The sequence below is a fragment of the Phalacrocorax aristotelis genome, chromosome 4 (genome assembly GCF_949628215.1).
Source record: "Phalacrocorax aristotelis chromosome 4, bGulAri2.1, whole genome shotgun sequence".
Classification (NCBI taxonomy): Eukaryota; Metazoa; Chordata; class Aves; order Suliformes; family Phalacrocoracidae; genus Phalacrocorax; species Phalacrocorax aristotelis.
Genome location: NC_134279.1, coordinates 772,443 through 792,784, shown reverse-complemented (window position 1 = coordinate 792,784; position 20,342 = coordinate 772,443). Strand labels below are relative to the sequence as shown.

General features: G+C 44.7%; 1 long non-coding RNA gene across 1 annotated transcript; it reads left to right on the top strand.

Moving 5' to 3' along the window:
- The first annotated feature begins 11,032 nt into the window (after nt 1-11,032).
- Nucleotides 11,033-19,613, top strand: LOC142055907 (uncharacterized). The gene is made up of 5 exons (XR_012660122.1): nt 11,033-11,151; nt 11,242-11,341; nt 13,782-13,884; nt 17,891-18,075; nt 19,158-19,613. It is a non-coding gene; the product is annotated as an uncharacterized LOC142055907 (long non-coding RNA).
- Nucleotides 19,614-20,342: the final 729 nt, after the last annotated feature.

Below are 20,342 nucleotides of genomic sequence, written 5' to 3'. Positions count from 1 at the left end.
TGTCCAGGTACATGTTGGAAGGGGAGCTGAATGTACCTTTGTCTCCAGCCCTGTTTTTCCAGCAATGTCTGTCACTTGGCATGCAAATGCCACCAGTGACCTCAGTAGAATCATGTAGGTACCTTGAGTTAAACCTGAGCAGAAGGGTTTTGTCACAGAAGGATGGTGGAAAAGCATTGGGGTTTTAGAGCAAGGAATAGCTGAAAGCCAAGGTTTCTGTCAGGTCAAAGCCCCATTAAAAAATCAGGACTTTATGTAAGGAGTGAATTATTTTTATCTTCCCTTTCAAGCAACGCTAAGATCAGAAAAGGCTTGGATCAGCAGAGCATGTACTGACCGTGGCTTGTATCGCTCATTTTCGATGTGTGATTGTCACGTGAGCCTTCAGTACTGTACCCGATCAGATGGGTGCATATATTTGCTGGCTTTAAAATAATACATAATCTAATCAAGCCTTCTGTTGTTCAGAAGTAAGCAGCCTTCCCATTAGGAGTGGGAGGCCATGTTTTTAAATCAGTGGCATTGGTTTGAAATGCTGCGGCAAGGTGGCGTCTTGTAGATCCTGTTTTAGCATGCCCTCGTATATGGATACAGCATAAGTATGTGCATAACTTTAAGATTGCAAGCAGCTCTCTCCAAATCAGTGCTTGAGGTTATATGCCAGCATTAGCACCCAGCTGGACTGAGACTTACACCGACAGGTATTTTCCTGTAGAAAAATCAGCATATTTGCCTCGTGCTTCATTGCCTGGATCCTTTAATGCTGCCTGAACAGAGAGCACTGTCTTCCTGCCCCATGGCAGGGACGAGCTCTCTGAGGCAGGGCTGAAATGATTCCCTTTGCAAGCCGTATTTTATCTCTTGAACTGATGGATGTCAAACTTACGATGGTGTCAAGATAGATGTGAAGTGCTTGGGGCTTGCAGTGATGTATCGTGCCCTGTTGTTTTATGTTGGTAGCACACTGGTACAATTTACATCAGCTATTCTGTCTTACCTTGAACTGTAAGGTACAGCAGCTGTTTACTTGATATTTACAGCACTGTAAGTATTTAGGCTATGCTTTTGACCAGAGCGCACACATTTCATGGTGCTTTGCATCCTCTTGGACTCTGGTAGACCAATCGCACGAGACGCTCAGCAAGGAACAGCTAGCTTGAGTCAGTCAGAGAAGGGGTCAGCTCTGAAGATGTGGTATAAACTGCTGTTGAAGTTAAATGTTTGTTCTCTCCAACCAGCCCTCTATTTTCATGACACTTGCAGGAGGTTAACTGTCTTAAAGAGTGTCAGTGCTCTTTCAGATTTGGTTACAGTAGACTAGTATACACAAAAGTTACCGGAGAAGTGGAAGGTACAGAGTCCGGATGGTTTTTTGTTTTCTTTTTCCCACAGGAAACTGGGTTAAAAGTTTTAAAATGTGAATAAAAAATGGGGGTACTGATAGCGAAGCTAGGTGGGAGCTGTTGTTGAATCCGAACTTTTGTTGAATACATTGCTGAATCTGAGCCTTAGATCAGGTGTGCTGAAGCATGAAATGAAGGCTTTATTACCCCAAGTTGTGTGCTACGTACTGGCATGGGAGAAGGGCTGTTAGCTGCAGCTCTGCAGAGGATTTCTGTCCTTTGCAAATGATGTGACATCAACCCTGTTTGTTTGGCACAAGGTAAGGACATTAAAGGAAAAAACAAGTGTCTTGCCAGTAAGGGCTTCATTCCTAGGGTGTAGATTTAATCAACCAATCCGTTTTAAATGACCTGGCTGCTGGGAGAGGAAGAATGCTCAGGCAGCCAAAATAACAGCTTCGATCTCCCTCTCTGTAACTTTTTGTAAGGCTAGGTAAAATCTATGCAAATGCAGGATGCTCCTGTCCTTGGTGGGTGTATTTGTCTTAGTGTGAATGAAAGTAAGATTTCCCTGAGAACACTGGAGGCAAGTCTCCTGCTCTGCTGCAGACTCTTCGTTTGAGCTTGGCTTAGTCCCTTAGGTCAAAATCCTCAGACGTATTTGCACATTGACTTCCACATGATTTTTTGTGGGATATAGAGGGTGAAGTGGCTTTGCCAGTCCGGGTCCTGCTCTCTTTGGCTTCACCGATGCTATTTTGCCTGCTGTACTTGAAATGTACCCAGGCGAACCTGCCCCTTGTCTGGGAGAGTTGTTTTTTCCTCCCTCGTCAGGGTGTTGTGACGATAAACACAGCAAAGATTGCAAAGTGCTTACTTGATAATAGGAGCCATATAACTACCTGACATGGATAAGCTGCTCTTTTGTGCATGTGTCTGGTAAGAAAAAGTGTTATTTATCCTTGCAGCATCCTCTGAGAATCGAGAGCTCCCTCTGGGTTTCACCTGATGCCTTTAGGCTGATTACTGCTGCAGCCATCCTCTACCTTATTCCCACGCACTATAATCCACCCATTAGCTCTTTTCCTCACTAGAATTTATTTACAGTGACCACCACCTCTTCTGCTGCATCGTGTGTAGGGCCTTTCTTTCTATCTCTGCAGAGTCCCATTGTACAGAAGCAAGTTTATGGCTGGAATTTGCTGTTCCTTTTCTTTCCAGATGGTTGCTCGGAGCCCTGCTTGACCTCTCAAGTACAGGCTCTGGACTCAAAAGCAGGAATTAGCAGGCTTCGTCTTCTCCTTCACAACAAACTGTGAAGAACTTCAGCAGGAGTTTGGCTTCAGGGAGAGGCAATGTATCGGAACACATTGCAAAAGACACTTCGTGCAAGAAAACATGGGTAAGTAAATGAATTATTGTTTTTCTTCCTGTAGCTGGAACTTGCTTTCCAGCAGGGTTGGAAGGTCCAAAGACCCCTGCTGAAAAGAGAACTCCCTCGGGTGTCTCATGCAAATGATCTCATTCGCAGGGGTCCCTTTCTGCTTGAGTGGGCGATGTGGCACTCTTCAATCCTTTCCACTCTGCCCTGCATGCCCCTTTTGAGTCTGTCTCTGAGAGACCTTACCTGCAGTAGGTGGAAAAGTGGATGCCGCCTGTCGTGGCTCTTCTGTTCATGCCAACGTGAATGTTGGCGTTGGACATGGTGGTGATGAAATGCTGATGGAAAGGGCAGCATTTGCACCTCTGGACTAGACGATGAAAGCAAGCCGCTACATTTTTAGCAATAGAGGCACAACTTAGCCTGTGTGTAAGAGCAGACACTTGTGCAGGGAGATGAGGTGAGTTGCCTGTAAGTGCTTCCAGCACTGTATGAGTTTGAGACTGGACTCAACAGCTTGGAGCATACCTGTGCAGTGGCAGATAAAAGTCATTATTGGCGCCACCATCGGTATGTGGATGCTGGAAGAGGGTCAATCTGATATTAATTCTACCTGATTAGTGTAGGGCTACATTATGGTTTGGTAACTCATCTGTTTTGTTTCTGTATATTCTCCTATAATGGATCTTTCTGTCCTAAATGCTTTCACATCCTGGAGTAAATAAATTTGTCTTATATGTATTACCCTGTGCACATGTGTATGTGTGGTGTTTGTTCTATTACGTGTTTTGGGCTCCCTACAGAACATGGTAAGTTTACTCTCTCCTTCCAGAGAATTGATTTCTAAGAGCCAGTACAAAGTTCAAGTACACGCTTCTAAACATCAGAGACACTTTAGGCATCTGGAAAACTAGGACAAATTTAACAAGTGTAAGAAGTCTTCAGGTAGCCTAAGAATGCGTGGCCACTTGATATTCCTTGTTGCTTCTTGTTCTATTTGACTCCTTTCAAGTAACTTTTTTTTTTGTGCAGAAGGCAGCATTTTAAAAAGATGATCTCCTGGGTGGTGTTGTACAAATAGTCTTTATGGTGACCATTATACATTTCAGCCCTGGTTGTGTGCTGGTGGAAACGGTTGGGAGTCAATTTCTGTTTGCTCCGTTTGTTTGTTTATCTTCTATAATCATAGCACAGTTTTGGATCCTGCAATATCTGCTTTTCCTCCTCTTGCTTGATCAAGCAAGATGAAGCAAATCTTCATCAGCTCAAAGTTTTGAAAATAATGGGTCAGAGCCTGCTGTCAGTTTTAGGGCATATAGTTCCAGTGAGAACTTTATGGCTTGTCACTGGAAACAGAAAGGTTTCCAATAGGTGTGGGTATAAACCCCAAATTTGATCAGTTTCCCTCTAAACTTCCAGGATGGATTGTGGAATCAGATACAAACTTTTTGCTAAAACTGTACTCACCTTTGTCCCCAGGCCAAGTTTTTATCTAAGCAGGTACTACGTAAAATCTGAGGATTTCAACGCTTGGCTCTACAGCGAGCAGATTTCTCAAAATGCAGGTTATCAAACATAGAAGCCAGCAGCCAGTACAGAGAGAAGCATACTGCGGAAGTCAAAAGGTTTTGGATAAGACATTCTGAAATTTCAAGTGTCGCTATCGGCAAGATAGTATGGTAGTGCTGTCTGTGTGTGTCAGCTTTAGGTGGAGCATGCCTGTCTCCTGAATCGCTGTCCAATGTAACAGCAAGATCATCCTGTTTTTGAAATGATGGCATTTTAATCAATTGGAAAAAGCAGCTTGAGCTGGCAAAGTTCCTCCTCTTTCTCCCCCCCTTTTTTTCCCTCCCCTTTCCAGCACTCATTCCATGCAGCTAAACTGTGGCCAGAAAGATTTTGCAGAGAGCAGTTCCAACAATATTCTCTCCAGAACCAAGACACCCTCCGCTCCTTATTTCTGCCAGCAGCAAATTTTTAGGAGTGATTTATAAAGTCCCAGGCCTGGGGGCTTTGTAATGGAAATGCTGACAGACCCTTAACTGTAGCATTGTGAAATGCAATGCCGTAATACAATGAATAATATTCATGAATCTGCCATAATGCTGGATATTATCACTCATTACCATTGTAAGAAAGGGGTGATTAAACTAATAGTTACTGAGAGACATTTCTGGTGACAGGAGGCAATGATTAGAATGAACTGACTTCAATATACATTTAGAACTGGGAATAATGGGATGTGGCAGGAAGCCAATAAGTGAACACGGCCCACAGCTCTGATCAATGAATTACTTTTTTTCCGCTTTACAGCAGTACATGGTGTTTAATGAAAAATCAATAGCCCCCTGTAATTCAAAACTGTAATCAATCGTTTGACCTGAAGCTTTCCCTTTTTTTTTCTTTTTTCCTTTCCCTGCCTCCCCTACCAGAGAAGGTGTCTTTGGCTGACGACATAGCTCAATTGCAAGGTGCAGTACCTCGCGAGGCTCGCAGAAGGAACCTGACACGGGTCTACTGCAATTTATACCAGCTGCAATGTATGTATTTATACGGAAAATCTGGAGATGGACTCAGTCAGATGTTGATGCAGCCTCGCCATCCTTCTGCCACAGCACAGATCGGAATGTGAAGTGAGAACTCTCTGCTCCTGCGTTACCCTCTCTTCACTAGCTGCAAGGAGTTTTATGGCCATTGGTCCCATGTGAATCTGGCATGAAGGCATCCATGGCCCGAGGCAAGTTGAGAAGGGTTGGCCCCTTTCTTTAGGCTGCAGCCACTTGTTCGACCCAGAGTCAAGAAACACTGCTGCTGCCCCAGGCAGCTGCCTTCCCTGTCTGTGTGAGAGAGAGCCTGTGTCTGCCCCTGCCTTTCACCGCAGCTGGGCAGAACTCTCTAGTTAGTAAAGCAGCCCTCTGGAGAGCTCTTTTGGGATGTCCCCTAAGTCCTTTCAAAACTGCAGATGATGGCGCATAGGAGTTGAGTGATGCTGCAAGCGTTGTACTGTTTCTCAAAGGAAAGGCCTTCCCACCAGGAAATACTTGGGCAAAGCAGGTCCCTCAGATTCAGCAGAGCTCTGTCAGTTGACACCATTAGATCTGACTTGTTAAACCTCTGCTTTATGTAGGTGTGAATTAATTCAGCTTTGTTTTGAGCACAGCAACAGAGGCACAAGTGAGAGAAAAATAATGCAGTTGAGTGTCTTGCTGTCAGAAAAGTCAGAGCCATGCTTTTGGCAAGTAGGTAGGTCATGTCATCGGTGCCTTAGGCCTCCTGTGCCTGTCAAGGCTGTCAGAGGGGTTTATTTTAAAGATCAGGGAAGGGAGGAACTCAGCGTTGGGAATAGGTGGGAAATCCACTGGGGCCATTAGTGCCCATTGACTTAGGAAGAAAGATGCATAACCCTGGGTGTTCGGGCAGGTTGTGTTATGGATTACAGGAAAAAGATTTCTGTCTGAATTTTGCTGTGAAGTTGAAGATGCGTTGCTGGTAAGGCTGGCTATCCAGGGTTTTACTGGGCTAAGCTGACAGCAGGTGTGATGTTGGGCTCATGTGCAGTTGCTCCTGATCTGCATCAGTGAGAATAGGAAGAAAAATAAGACTGGTGTGTCTCAGCAGCACCTTGTTAAAAAGGTTAGTGAAGCTGATGAGCAGCATTTCCAGCCCAGGGATAACCTATTTGTATGAACCAATAATAAAACCCTACTCTCAGCAAGTTTCCAGAAAGGACAGGTTTTGGAAAGCTAAGGTTTTATTCGATAGCTGATTGCGTGGGGTTTTTTTTCTTCTTTTTTTTGGTTGTTTTTTTTTGTTGGTTGGTTCTTTGTTTGTTTGTTTGTCTTTCCTCGCCCTTGCTGGCTTCTTGCTGTAGTCTTGTCACCAGAATCAGACAGAATCAAACATAATCTCCAGCTACCAGAATCAAACATAATCTCCAAGGGTAGAAATGAAGCATCGACAATGGTAAAGACTTGCCTATTGCAGGATTTTTCCTAACAGCCTGTTCCTGGCAGTTTTACTCAGCCTACTTCTAAATGATTCAGTGACAAAATTACACCCTTTTCCAAGACAGCTCATAAATGGAAAGAGTTTTGCTCATAACCTAAGCTCTAAGATACCGTCTCAGTATTCTGGTTTTGGTCCCTCTTTAGCCACAGACTAAGCAGTTTTCTTCCTTGAAGCATTAGAAAGAAACATAAATGGGTTAAGCTAAAATTTACAGCGTCTCTCTGGTTCCTCGCTCCCCACACCCATCCCTACCCCCCTGCTATTTGTTGTAGCGCATGAGGAGAAGAGAGCAAGCATGTCTCTTGGGTTTGACGGCTCCCTTCTGCTTCTCCGTCTTCTGTGGCCGCTGCTTTGCCTGTTAACTGAATGGCTGATTTCCTGGCACAGAGACAATGCCGGTCCCTTGGCGGGAAGCTGAGCACACGCAATAATGCCAAGCAACACTTTCCCATGGATTGTGTGTGCCACAATTCTTGCTTGGTGTCATGTGCTGCTGTCTTCTGATTTTTCTTCCATCCGGCAAGAATACATATGCCTCAGGACGGGTGAGTGAGTGGGTAGAAACTGGATCTTAGTGGGCTGGAGCAAACGCTAGGGTGGAGGGGCCAGGTTTCCTTAGGGGAACAGCTGTAGTCAGAAAAACGTGTATTTTGGTCTGTTTCAGAGCTTTGGATGGAAGCTGGACTGCAAAATAATATTCCATGTCGTATCTGCACACACGCCTGTACGCTGCTCTCACGAGAGGGTCGATCGCTTCCCTGTCCACTGACATGCTGGGCTGGCATCTGTCATTGCACTCTGCGGACTGTGGCCAGGCGTGGCAGGTGTGGCCCAGGAGGCAGGCTCACCTCAGGTGAAAGCAGAGTGCTTTGAGCAGGTCTTCCACATCACTGATTTAGGTTCCTGCTCCTTCTCCTTCATTCTCTCAATAGCGCTTTAACTTACATCACTGGCATTCCCTGTGTAACGTCTTACTGACCTTGTGTTTTGCTTTGCAGAAAAGCTCCTTGTATTTATAGACTGCCCTTGAGAGGTATTGGTGGGGGGAGAAGGAGTTTGTTGGAAGGCGGGGAAATTGAGGTGGTCTTTGCAGGACTGCACAGCAAACAAGCTGCACGAGGCAGAAGAGAAGATCCCCTTTGTTGAGTATTTACCAGTGGCCTGTGCATTTCTGATTTGTTGTGTTCTCATATGGAAAATACATCCCATCCTGTAACAGCTTCTTTGGTGTTAGGCCTTACTCTCTACTTGGAATACAGGAGTTATATTGCAGGTGTACATGCTGATATAACCACAGGGTTACTATGCTGCGCAGCAATGAGTTTGGATCCTGGGCTTCTCTGATCCAAAGGGGCTGAAAAGATGATTCCTTGCCCTGTCATAAAGCTATTGAGACTTGCAAAAACAGGAGTGGATTTCACCCAGAAAGAACATGTCCTGGGACAGCTGAGCAGCAGTAATTGTGGGGTAGCTCCTGAAACTGTTCACAAACTGGGAGAGAGAACTGAATGCAGCACTTAAAACACCTACACTAGTTTTAAATGTCCTGTTTGGTTCTGAAGAAACACTTATGCCTTTTATTCCTCTTTGATTCCAGTAGGCTGAGTAGTGACACTGTTGTACTGCTTGGGTGCAAGCCAAGCAGTCTCTGCTGCGGCTCCTTTTCTGTCCTGTAGTTCCCAGTCATTTGCTGCTGTTTTCTCTGAAGAGGACTGGACAAGGGCTTTGGGATTTGGCTTCAGCAGACATGAGGCCTTAAACGTGAGGAAAATGGGAAGAGTGAAACCATCTTTCCTTGAGAGCTCGCTGCCCACTGCCACAGCCAGGCCTGCCTCCAGAGCCACATCCATGGCTCTAAACTGTCCACCTGGTTACCAGAGCAGCGGGTACCAGGTACCACCTCAGACACAGCAGGGAAACAATAACGCTGCTACTAACGATGTTGTGAGTCAGAGAGGCAATGAAGCTCTCAATCTGGATGTTGCAACCCTCATCCCGCCAACAGAGTGAGTGAATTTGCAATAACACTGCGACTGCTGCAATGGCAGCTTGTCAGGCGGCTACTGGAGCAACGAGAAGCTCTCAAGCTGTGGTAAATACACTCTGGATCGCATTTATGTAACAGACCACGTCCTATCCCGAGCTCGTTTGCTAAACAAAAAGGGCCAGCTCCTCCACTGGTGTAAACTGGGGGAGCGCTGCTGACTTGGGTGAACGATGGCTTAACCCTGGGACGATTCTCTGAAGTCTCGCTATCAATCTCTTCATCTAATCCCGTGCCATTGAGAGATGAACCTGTATTTTTACCTTCTGCTGCATGACTTAATTGATTTCTATTTTTTTTTAAATACTATTTGTTAATTCACATTGTGTATTTGGCCGAGCAATTATATGCATGGCCATATTGTGTGACTGCAGCAGTCTGGTGCAGTGCAAGGAATGCCACATCATGTGAGACGTTTCATCTCCATGAGTAACCTAGTCACTGTGGTAAATGAATACATGAATACAGTACATCCAGGAGAGATTAAACGTATTGACCGGTGCCTCTAGTCACCATACAAATGTCATTGTTTTTTAATTTCCCCCCTACCCCCCCTTCTTGTTTTCCCGACACATTTTGGTCCCCTTTTCGATTCTCCCCTTTTCCCTTAAGTAGAGATGACACAGATCAATACCTTTGATGGAAAGTAATAATCAGGCCTATTAAGTGACAAAGGTTTACTCTGTAACAGCTGTGCTGGCGGGAGAGGAGAGCTTGTCTGACTAATGAATCATGAAACAATCAGGCAGTAGCCATTTGTGTTTAGATCTGTAAATATGGTGTGGTTCAAGTGCCAGACCATCTCCAGCACTCCAGCTGGGGGCACAGATGGTCCACATTCAGAACAGCACAAGTGTAAAGAAAAGCTTCCCCCCCTCCCCCCTCTCCTCCGCTGTCCCATACTGCCCCTCTCAAAGGAAGAGATCAGCTAGCTTGAGGATTAACTTGTGTTGCAGGCAGGAGTCGTAGCAGCGGCCTTTCAGACGAAGCAGCCCCCAGCAAAATGTGTGCTCCCTTGCTTGTCCAAGGGGGAAAAGCTAAAGCCAGGAAACCCCTCAAATTCTGTATGCTGTATAAGGGACTGCTATGTTTTGGACTAACAATTGGGTTTTGTTCCTTGCTTTCTACCCCTTTGATTTCTTCTTCGTGCTCTACTGACAGATTTCCTTCTGAAAGACATGATGATGTCAACTTGTTAGCTCCTAAAGGGCAAGCGAGTGGCACATAAGGCATTCAAAGCTAAAGGAGCACCGGCCCAGCGAGAGAGGGAGAGAAATGAAGTTGTCAGGGAGTTGAAGCTGTTTCCACTCCCCTGACTTCAGCTGAGAGTCCTGCCTCCAGTGCTGGTGGTTGATGCGGCTTTTCCCTTCGCCTCCTACAGAAGGCCAGTGATCCTAGCTAACACAGAAGATGCTTCTGATTGTTCCCCCCTCCCCACCCCAAGAGCTGGTACCATGATCATAAATATGTGCTGAGGGCTCTCTCACCTGCCACAAAAACAGCAAGTCGTGTAGCCCTGTTTATATAAAATATAAGTTCAATCTTGACAAGTTGCACTGTTTAAATATGGACTTTAATGCAGTGAATTGAAGAGACCTGCTTCTCTGCTATCTTTTACACTGATAGAACTCCAGAGAATCCAAACAACGGGAGAAAGTATAATACAGTAATAATAACAATTTCAGGCCACAAAGATCTCCCTTTAATTTGTATGTGCTGTTGGATGCTTAATTGCCCATTGCAAGTAAGCTTACTACTCTGGAACATTTATTTTCTTTCACAGCATGTATATGCGTCTGCATGTACATGTGTATGTTCACAAATCTATGCGATACATTTGCTTTCTGTAAGCTCTTGAATCCGAGCTCTTTGGAGCTGTACCTCAGTTTGGCTTAGTGATAAGAGGCTATTGCTGCAGCAGGGCAGTTGCAATTGCAAATATATGTTCTTCGGACACGCTTCCGATTTCTTCTGTTGCAAATGGGTAATATAGCAGAAGACGAAACAAAGAAATAGCCTTATGTGTGGCACACCAAAATTCACTTGCTGGCTGAAGCGTGGAAGTGACAAAGGCAGAAACAGCTGAGTGTGCAGCTAACGGATTGCCTGGGATTAGTGCTTTTTGGAGTAGCGAGGCTGTGTTGCTGAGACTATGTTTGCATAAATATATGTCTGTCTCTATGCTGCTAGAATTACGGGCCATGCTTGAAGGCATTTAAGAAGTGTTTTCATTGTCTTTTTTTGGTCTTCCTACAGGGGAGGTGGTGGTGGGATACCATTGTCCCGCTCGGTCACTGGGAGAAAACGATGAATTAGCATAACTGTGATCTGCTCTTCAAACCTCTCTGAAGAAGGCAGTACTGGCAGAAGTGAGGGTATGACTTGCCCTTCTTTCTTTAGTATTTATTTAGCTGAGGAGTATCAAGTTAGCTACCATCTCTGCTCCTTGTTCATTTCTTTTACAGATTGCCAGTCCCTCAGTAGCTTCCTGGCTGCTGCGGGGAACCATTACCTTTGAGGAAATGTCTTTCCAGCAGGTCTTGCCTGAGGCTCCAGCTCTGCCTGGTAACTTCTGTATGCTTTTGCTCTTGCTCTGTACTGCATCTTCTGTGATTATTCCTGCTCAGACAGCAAAGCATTGCAAACGAGAGTCAGTGAAGGCATTTCACCTGTTGGTAGTTTATGCTCATTTCATTCTTGCAGTATAAATAACTCTACAGGGCACAAGCCAGTGAAAAGACACACGTGAGAAAGAGGTCAGTTTCTGTGCGTGCGTTCTAGCTGCTTCTGACTCTCTGGCAGCCGATGAGGGCGCGAAACGTATAAAACCATGGGGTGTCCAAAACCTCCCGGGTAGGTCACCCCCATCAGCTGCTTGAAGGTTGAAACATGTGCAAAGAATGGAGCCAACTGCAGGCACTTGGCCTGTAGAGTTTGCTTTCTGCTATACAGTAGGAAGAAAACCTGAGGTGCCTTGGTGAGTGGATCTCTGCTGGCAGGCCAAGAAGTTGAAACTGGTCTCATGAGGAACAGATCTCATGAGGAGCGCTCCCTGCTCAGTACAGATAACCTAAGATGTCGTGGGATTCGATCACCTGCATTTCAGACTGTATGAAGCGCCCTCTGTGAATTTATTTATGCTACAGGACTCTACAGACCTGTTTGAATTGCAGAAAGGTCAACAAGAGAGCATGATGGTTGGCTTGGCTGGAGATGGTTTTTCATCACTCGGTGTCCTAGCGGAAGGCTGGTTTTGACTCTGATCCTCTCTCTTCCTGCTGGGTGAAAAGGGCTCCGGGGCTGAGGTTACTACAGACCAGCGCATCTCGGTGCAATCCGTTCACAGAAAGAAAATTCCTGAACCTAGAAGGAAATATCTAATTTCTATGTCTTAACTGAGTCGAAGGGGAGTGTATGGCACTGGGAAAAATCGTTCAATTCAGATGACTTAAAAACCAAAGCCATTTAAAGTGTAAAACGAGGCCAAAGTAGGCAAAAAGCACTGAAGAGACACAGGAAGACTGCCTAACGCTTGCCACAGGACAGTCCTGCTGCTGCTGGAGGTTGCTGGGTAGCCTGCCCGATGTACAGGCAATAGGTTTGGCTTCTTGTCCGATGAGGGCTCGGCCCACAATGTTTATCCTTGCAGGGCTTTTTCACTAGTGTTTAAAAGTCCCTCAGCCTTGATAACTCAGGATGACACAGTCTGAAATAGGGATAGAGGGCAAAAGGGGAGAGGGAGTGGACTTTTTTCTTTTTCCTTTCTTTTTTTACCCATTATTTTGTGTGGACAAAGGAGCAAGTTTGCCAAAACCCTAAGAAATACAGATTTTTTGGACTTCAACAATAGTACCATTCTTTCCAAAAATCACATTATGTCCCACCTCATTTGAGCTGTTGAATGGTTATGTCATGCAAAAAGGTAGATGAGAGAGGAAAGCCCCAAAGCTCTTTCAGCTCGATCAGTCCAATCAATAAAGCTCACAAAGGTGATTATTCTCTGATTTAAGACCTGCTCTTCTGTTTGCAGTATTATTTGCTTGTGCTGACCAAAATGCTTTTGGGAGCAAAAAGAAGTTTGAACTCACATAAAAATAATTTCTCCAGGAAGTGGTTTTCATCCTTCTCTTGTCCAATAATGCTTTCCTTCCTTCTTCTTCTCCTTTTTGGGGAGGGGAATAGTTTCTTTTTTTTCTCATAAGCAAGGCTTAATTTTGCTTTTTGAAGGCATCTTCTTAGAAAAAGCAACTGGGGCCGTGCACAGCTGGCTTTTGGAAATTGAGTTTCTACTGAAACTTCCCTGCTATTATCTTGACAATCTTATTATTATCAAAGCATGCAAATATTAGGTATGACAATGAATGCTCACGGCAGGGAGGAACATAGCTTGGCCATCAGAGGAAGGGGGCCGCTAACAATTGTGCCCCCTGTTGCAAAAGCCATAATAATTTAATATTCTCATACGGGGAGTCTCCATTTTCTTTGGCCTGCATAGAGCTGCTGCGTGTGTTGTTTCCTTTGGCCAAATCACAAGGGCCGTTCCTTGAACATTTTGCAAGACTTCAAATAGAGGATCATGCTGATAATGACTTCAGGGCAGGATTTTTTTTTTATTTTTTTTTTTTTGCCTACGAATAAATGATTTAACTATTAAACTGAGTCAGGCTTCTAGCTTTTGAATGTAATTTATTTCAAGGTTGTGTTAAGCTTGTTAGTAAGATCAACCATTTTTCTTCTTTTGCCAACCTGCTTAGCAAAAAATAGGGAAGACAGATCAGTTAAATGTCATCGACTCGGTATATTTGAAGTGTCACATATTGTAATCGTTAACTACCAGCTGCATTATCTGGATATGGATTTTATTTTTTAGGACTGTGTTTATTCTCTGCTACTAAAATTCATCAGCATATAGCAAGACATGTTAAGTGCCTCATTTTAAAGACAAATAACTTGGCAAATTGGTCAATTAGGTGATTTTAATGGATGTTCTCGCTTCTTTGCACAGATCTGCTAGCTCATATAGAAGTCAGACATCAGGACTTCTGTCTTCCTGGAAGACTGGCCCTTCGAAAGCAATTTGTCCTGTATCCACTTTGAGTCCTGTTGTGGTGAGTAGAGGAAGAACTGTATAGAGAGTGAGCTAAGCCTGGCAAAGCTGACTACAGAAGATGAATTCTCTGTAGCACGTGAATCAACTACTCAGTCGCTCCGAGCCATCAGGAACCACTTTCCTATTTTCAGGCCGAATACCTAGGAGCCGGAGCCGTGGGCCAAAACTGGTGTCTTCAGCAGGGCATAGATTTACCTGTTTATAGTATGAGGAGGCTCAGTAGCAAATTTTTATTTATCAACCGAACTAAAGGAGCAGGGGCAATAAAAGAAAAACTGCAGGCAGTAGCTGCCACTAACTGGTCATTTGAAAGCTGTTATGAGGAGTTATCTCTTTGTCTTCCTCACCTTATGCTTGTGTGCGTGTCTGCGTGTATACAGAGCGCATAAAATTTTGCAAGTAGATACGCACCTGAAGAATGTTAAAGATGGCTTAGGCAAAGTTCACCAATAAATATAGTGTTACAGTTTTAAACACATGCTGGAGATTCCCATGACCACAGGGGTCCTGCCTCTTGTTTAACAGCCTGGTGGTCTGAAACATCAAGGTCAGAGTGCATCTATTGGTCTGTGTGTCTATTGTCTGCACTTCCAACTTAGGCTGGTGAAAAGGATAATCATGTCTGAGCCAACCTCCACTTCCAAGCCTGCACCGTTGGAAGCCTGTTCATGAATTATTATGGGGAGATACTTATGCTGGGTGGCCATTTAGAGACAAGGAAGAGAGGCCTCTTTCTCCAAATGTGGGTATCAGGAACAAGGTTTGGGTTAAGTTAGCTGGGGCATCGGGGTTAACACCCTTGATCTTCCTTTGTTGAAAGTTGTGGGATTTCTGGCACGCAGAAAGCTAGGGTAGGGAATTCCTGCATTTCCCTGGGGCTTACCAGTGTCCTGGCAGCAGAGACGCACTCCTCCGTGTACGCAAGGTTGCCGTTTGTATTTGTCGAGAAGGTAGGACTCTTCTGCTGCTGCAGGTATCTATCACATGGACTTGCAGGACACAGGGAGGTGGAGAGCATATGGAGAAGCCCTCTGAGAGTTATGTCTTTTTGATATGCCCGTTGTCGCAGAGACTTGGGAACATTTTCTTTCTTATTCTTGTGAGCTGCCGCATTCATCCGTCCCCATTTGCCTTTGGAAGCCACTGAAGCTACAGCTGGGTACAACTGGAGAGAAGGAAAGAGCATGGGTTGTTGCTGCCAAATAAGGGACACTTGAGGAAATTGAAAAGCAATGTATTGCTTACAGGAAGAGATATTATGCACTTTTATACTGCTGATCTCAAGCCCCTTGTTGAAGTCTGTAACTGAAAATGGGGATTCAGGGAGAAAGTAGGTTTTTAGTTATGAATATTTAATGTAGCTCCAGGGAAGTCACTGTGACTGCGGTATCCCCACACTGCCCACTTCTGCAGTCAATAGAGGGTTGTTTGGGTTTTTTTGTTTGGGTTTTTTTTTACTGTATGCAGGCTGTTTACAACTCAATGGGGATAGGAGAGACGCTCCTCTTAGGGACAGGTTTCTGTTGCAAACCGTCGCAAAGGATACCTGTACCTTCTGAACCTGTTGTTTCTCGCTGCTGTGGTTGGCACAACCAGAGGCCAAAAGGACCTCTGCTCAGCACCAAGTCGCCAATTCCCAAATCCTCACAGCCTGGAACAGCAGGTTGACTTATATTAAACTTCCCACGGAAACTGTCAGAGTTGCCCTCAAAATGAGAGTTGCCGAAGTACGTTGGAGGTTAGTTGCATTCCCGTTACTGCCTTTGCAGATCCTGGTCTGTGAAGGCTTAGCAGCTGTGAACAGGGTGTGCCCTTTGATGTTCTCTGTGGCTTTATGCCTTGCCAGTGCTTTCTCTGGGCCGGTGTTGGATGCCACCCATGAGAACAGGATGACCTCGCGTTTGGTGAATACCCATTGCAAGACACACCTAAATACCATTAGCAAAACGGTCTCTGTAAGAGGGTGTAGGTCCTTATAGGATCCTTTATGTGAATACTCACAGAGCTGCTAGTGCCTTTCTTCTTTTTAAGTTTAAGGGTGTAGGTGTCTCCAAGAGCAACAGTGTCCTGGGATAACTTTAAGATGCCAACTTCTGCAAATGGCTGCTGTGGTGTCTTAATTAAAACTGACGACATACGTATGCTTCTCTACTCCCAAGGGAGTTATACTGGCTCCTTGCTCTGGTTTTGGCTCATTTTCATAACTTGTCTGGGAACCTATGGCGCAAGATCTGTGGTTTGCTTGGAAGGATAAGCTGGGCCCAAGCGCAGTCTTTAACTCAGTGTGTACTGGCGGATGGGCAGAGGTTGGATTTTGTCTGTGGGTTGGATTTGCCCCGTGGTTGGCCTATGGGGTAATGGGCCTCTGATTCAAGGCCCAGGTGATATGTAGGTATTGGTCCACAGGAAGGAAAGCGTGGGTGGGTCCACTTCAAATAAGCAGCATGGTGTCATGGCCTGATGGTGCGTTACCGACTGGACTTCGGAGCTGCAATGACTCTACACTGACAGGGCACGAGACTATGTTAAATCAGTACCTTGTACCAATGGCAGGATGCAGATCGGGGAACAATTTGATGTGTTGGGTCAGGGGACCAGCGGTTTGATCCCGTAGTAGTGAAAATGATGCTGGTTGATCGTACTGCAGAGTAGTGGCCCTATGGTGCATGGGAAGAGGAGCCCAAGAAGGCATACAGAGGGCTTTCTGTTCGACTTATCCCCCCAACCTCCTCTGAGGTAATGCTGGACAACAGCAAGTTTGAAAAATATTTCACATTCTCAGATGCTATAGTGATGAATCTGGTGTAAGTGTGAATGGAGAACAACAGGCAGAGGATGAAGAAAGGCACCCTGGGCTTAGATGCAGCTCGCTCATATAAAGCTGAAAGAAAGTCTGTCCTAGTGGTTGAAGCATAGACCTGGTGGGAGGGAGGTGAGAATTGCAACAAGTCTGACATAGGTGCCTGACTGTAAATATTTCCCAGTGCTTTGCTGAGTATCGCTGGGGTGTGGAATACGTGCTGCTCTGCCACGAGCATGTGAGAGTGGAGGAAAATGCTTTCAATGCTCCTCAATCTGCAGATTGAGTCTGCCTCGTAAATCGTGGGAATTGTTTAAAAATCCCGAGCAGGTGCCTAACGCACTGCTGGTATGGTAAGGGTTAACTGGGACATCGCCTCCTGGTCCCACTAATTGGACTCATTTGCCATCGCGTGGCTTCCCACACCATTTCAGAAACTCAAGGGTGTGAAAAAGATGGAGCAAAACCAATGCAAAGTGGGCTTAAAGTGACTGCTGTACTAAATGTCAATGGCACAACTAAATATAACCCTGAAAGTAGAATTTATGCTTTGCATTCCTTCGCTTTTTTATTGTGGTGAGAAAAAAGCCAGGAACTCAACGGGCTGTAACTTTAATAGGTCATTCCAGCCAGTGCTTACCTTTACAAAATCCTGATAATACCGAGAAGACAATACAATGATCAAAAGCAGTGATGAGATTTTTTAGCAGCATTAACCGTCATGACCTAGCAAAATGAAAGAAAATGGTTTAACAGAACTGTCAGATCCAATATAGCTAATAAAGGCATGGATAAATGTTTATTACATACCGGAGACAGATCATTTCTGTACAGAAATTGAGGATGACCTTTACTGATAACTCTTATCTGCCTGATATCCTGAATAAGAAAAAGAGAGGGGGAGAGAGGGCTGCACTACTGCTGATGTTTATGAAAGGTGGAGAAAAATTACAATTTGCAGATGATTGTTCTTAGACAAGGGCTCTTGGGAAAATAAAGACACGGAACTGTTCGTTCTGTGCATGAGATTCCAGGCTCTAACTTGGCTGTGTCAAACGTAACAAGTGTGTCCAGCCAGGGGACTTTTTGGGAGACGTGATTTTTGTACATTTTTTAATATATATTTTTTGTGTGTGTGTTTGCATATGCGTCTGTGTTCGAGGGAGTAACAGTTGAATTCATGCAGATTTTCCTCTCTGTTTAGGAAGTTCCAAAGTTACTTGAGTAATGCTGTCACAAGTAATCTTCCTGCCAGCCAGGTTTCTAGGCTGAGCACCCATAGTTGAAAGCAGACTTCCAAGAGAAGCCAGCTCCCGTCAAGACTCAATGATCAGACCTACGGAAGAAGATTGGAATTTCGAGCTGTTGATTTTGGACTGCAAATGTGATGTAAGCTTTCTGAGGAAATCTGTCCGCTCTGTTCCAGTTTCATATGAAGCAGCACAAGTATTTGAAACACGGGTAATGCCAGTGCTGAACCTGTCGCATGAGGCTGCAGTAAGGCCACCCTACTTGACAGCCACATGAATATGGGAGTCAAAAGACACACGAGTCGCCGGGCTGCCTGAAGCACTGGGGCAGGCAGCGGCCCGGTGGGTTGGGCTAGTAGAGTTCTGCTGACGGGGGAATCAAAGAACAAGTTAAATGCAGGCTTCTTTTCCACTTGGCCTCGATTTCAAGCACCAAAGGCCTGACCTCCCCGATGTTCTCAGTATGATGTAGAACTTCATATGTCGAAAACACAGCTGTACCCGTGAGGGCTGGCCTCTTCGAGTAGCTGGACACACAGGAAACGTCACAAGCTACCTGTCAGAAAACTGACTGGAATGAGACGCGAGTAAAATCAGAATCAGGCCTACTACATGCAGTTAATCATAAAAAATGCTGTCTTGGTAACGGTTGCAATTAGTTATGAACTTCAATGATTTCTAACGTTTCCATGTTGGCCAATTACGCTGCAGAAATTATCAAGTAACCCATAGCACATTAGCTTTCTGTAAGGCCATTGTTTGGACGTGCTCAGATCCTCTCCAGGATGAATTAGCATAGCTCTCCAAAGTACAATGGTGCTGTGCTGATTTACATTGGCTCAAAAGCTGTCCCTTTGTCTGCTGGAGTCGTAGCAGGAGCAAGTTTAAATCACGGCTTTGCAGCAGACACTCTTATGACCCAGCCTTATAGAAATAACGGTATGTATGTTTTCCCTCTCGGCTGTGCAGATGACTTATTAGATGCCAACAGTAATTCTTTGGTCTGGTGGTAGTTTCAACAACATGCTGAAATAGTACTTTAATGGTGCAATTTGAAGCTGGGAAAAGGACCACGTAATTAGTGAGCTCATCTGACTTGTTAAAAAGAGAAGCCCATCAGACGAGGAAATTCCTTAAACTAGTGCTATGATGAATGGCTTAAAAGTTCCTCATGCACTTGCCCTACAGCTTATTAGGATGCCTTTTTCTTTTATTTTACAGGACTGAAGAGGTGTGTTAGGACTGCTGTTTTCTGGTGGTGGGTATGCTTATTTTACTGCGGAATACTCACTTTGTTGTAAGCCTCAGCAAAACGAAGCAGTACGATTCGTTACTGTTGTTACAGTCCCACCCCTGAATGCTCTGTGTCTGTTGCCTGATTTCTTCAGAGAACAACTGACTTTCCTGTTTATGTGAACTTTAGTTTGTCAAGTTATATGGCAAGTAAGATTCTTGAATCCTAAAAGGCTGCGTCGGTAACCTTAAAATCCACGGTAGCTGAAGTGCTTGAATACTCAGAAGCTTCCAGGCCAGGCCCACAGACACACCATGTTATTTTGGGGCAAGAACAGCGCTTGTAACGCTCTTTTTGATGAGATCTCAAGCTCTGTATTTGTTAGTCGTCGTAAGGTAGTCTGACTTCCTGCTTCCCTGACAATAAAATGAGTCGGCAGCCGCAGTGCTTTTGCCTTGCACATGGATCCCGCGCCTGTAGTTTGAAGATTGTGTAGCTGGTTCTGGGCTGTGTGGTTTCAGGGAGAATTATTTTAAAGGAAAAAATCTTGGGGAAATTAGTTGCAGTTTTAAAACAGAATATTTTGTCAAAATCAAATTTATTTCAATGAGGAACAATCACTCTAATGGCTGAGAAGAATGCAAAGATTAAATGAGGTATGAATAGCTGTAAGATGGTACAATTACCACCTCAGAAACAATATATTTGTAAAGTTAATTCCTCTTGAACATGAACAATCTCCTTACACTTGACCCCTCTCTATCGCCTCTTCCATGCTTGAACTCTCCTTGAACTTTGAAGATCCATCTTGAGAGTATGATATGGCCATCTCTTTTGCATCTGGTTATTTTAGCTCCAATTTGCAGCCCTAAAATGGCAATTATGGTGATATATTGCTCAAGTCACCCGACATGGATTAGTATCGGGATCAGCGCGTTTATGCACAGGAGTAGTGAATGGAGACTACAGCTATGATTTTAAATGACTTGATTAATTCTGAAACAACACTTCAGAGTCCATTACATCCAGCAGGTGTTGGGGTTCAGGCTGCACTTCCCTTAAACAGCACAAGCATGTCATATTTATTGCCTTTTTTATTTTTTCTTTTTTTTTTTTTTTGGTGTCCAGCATTCCTTTCCTCCCCCTTGCCCCTCCTTCCTGTAAAAGTACAG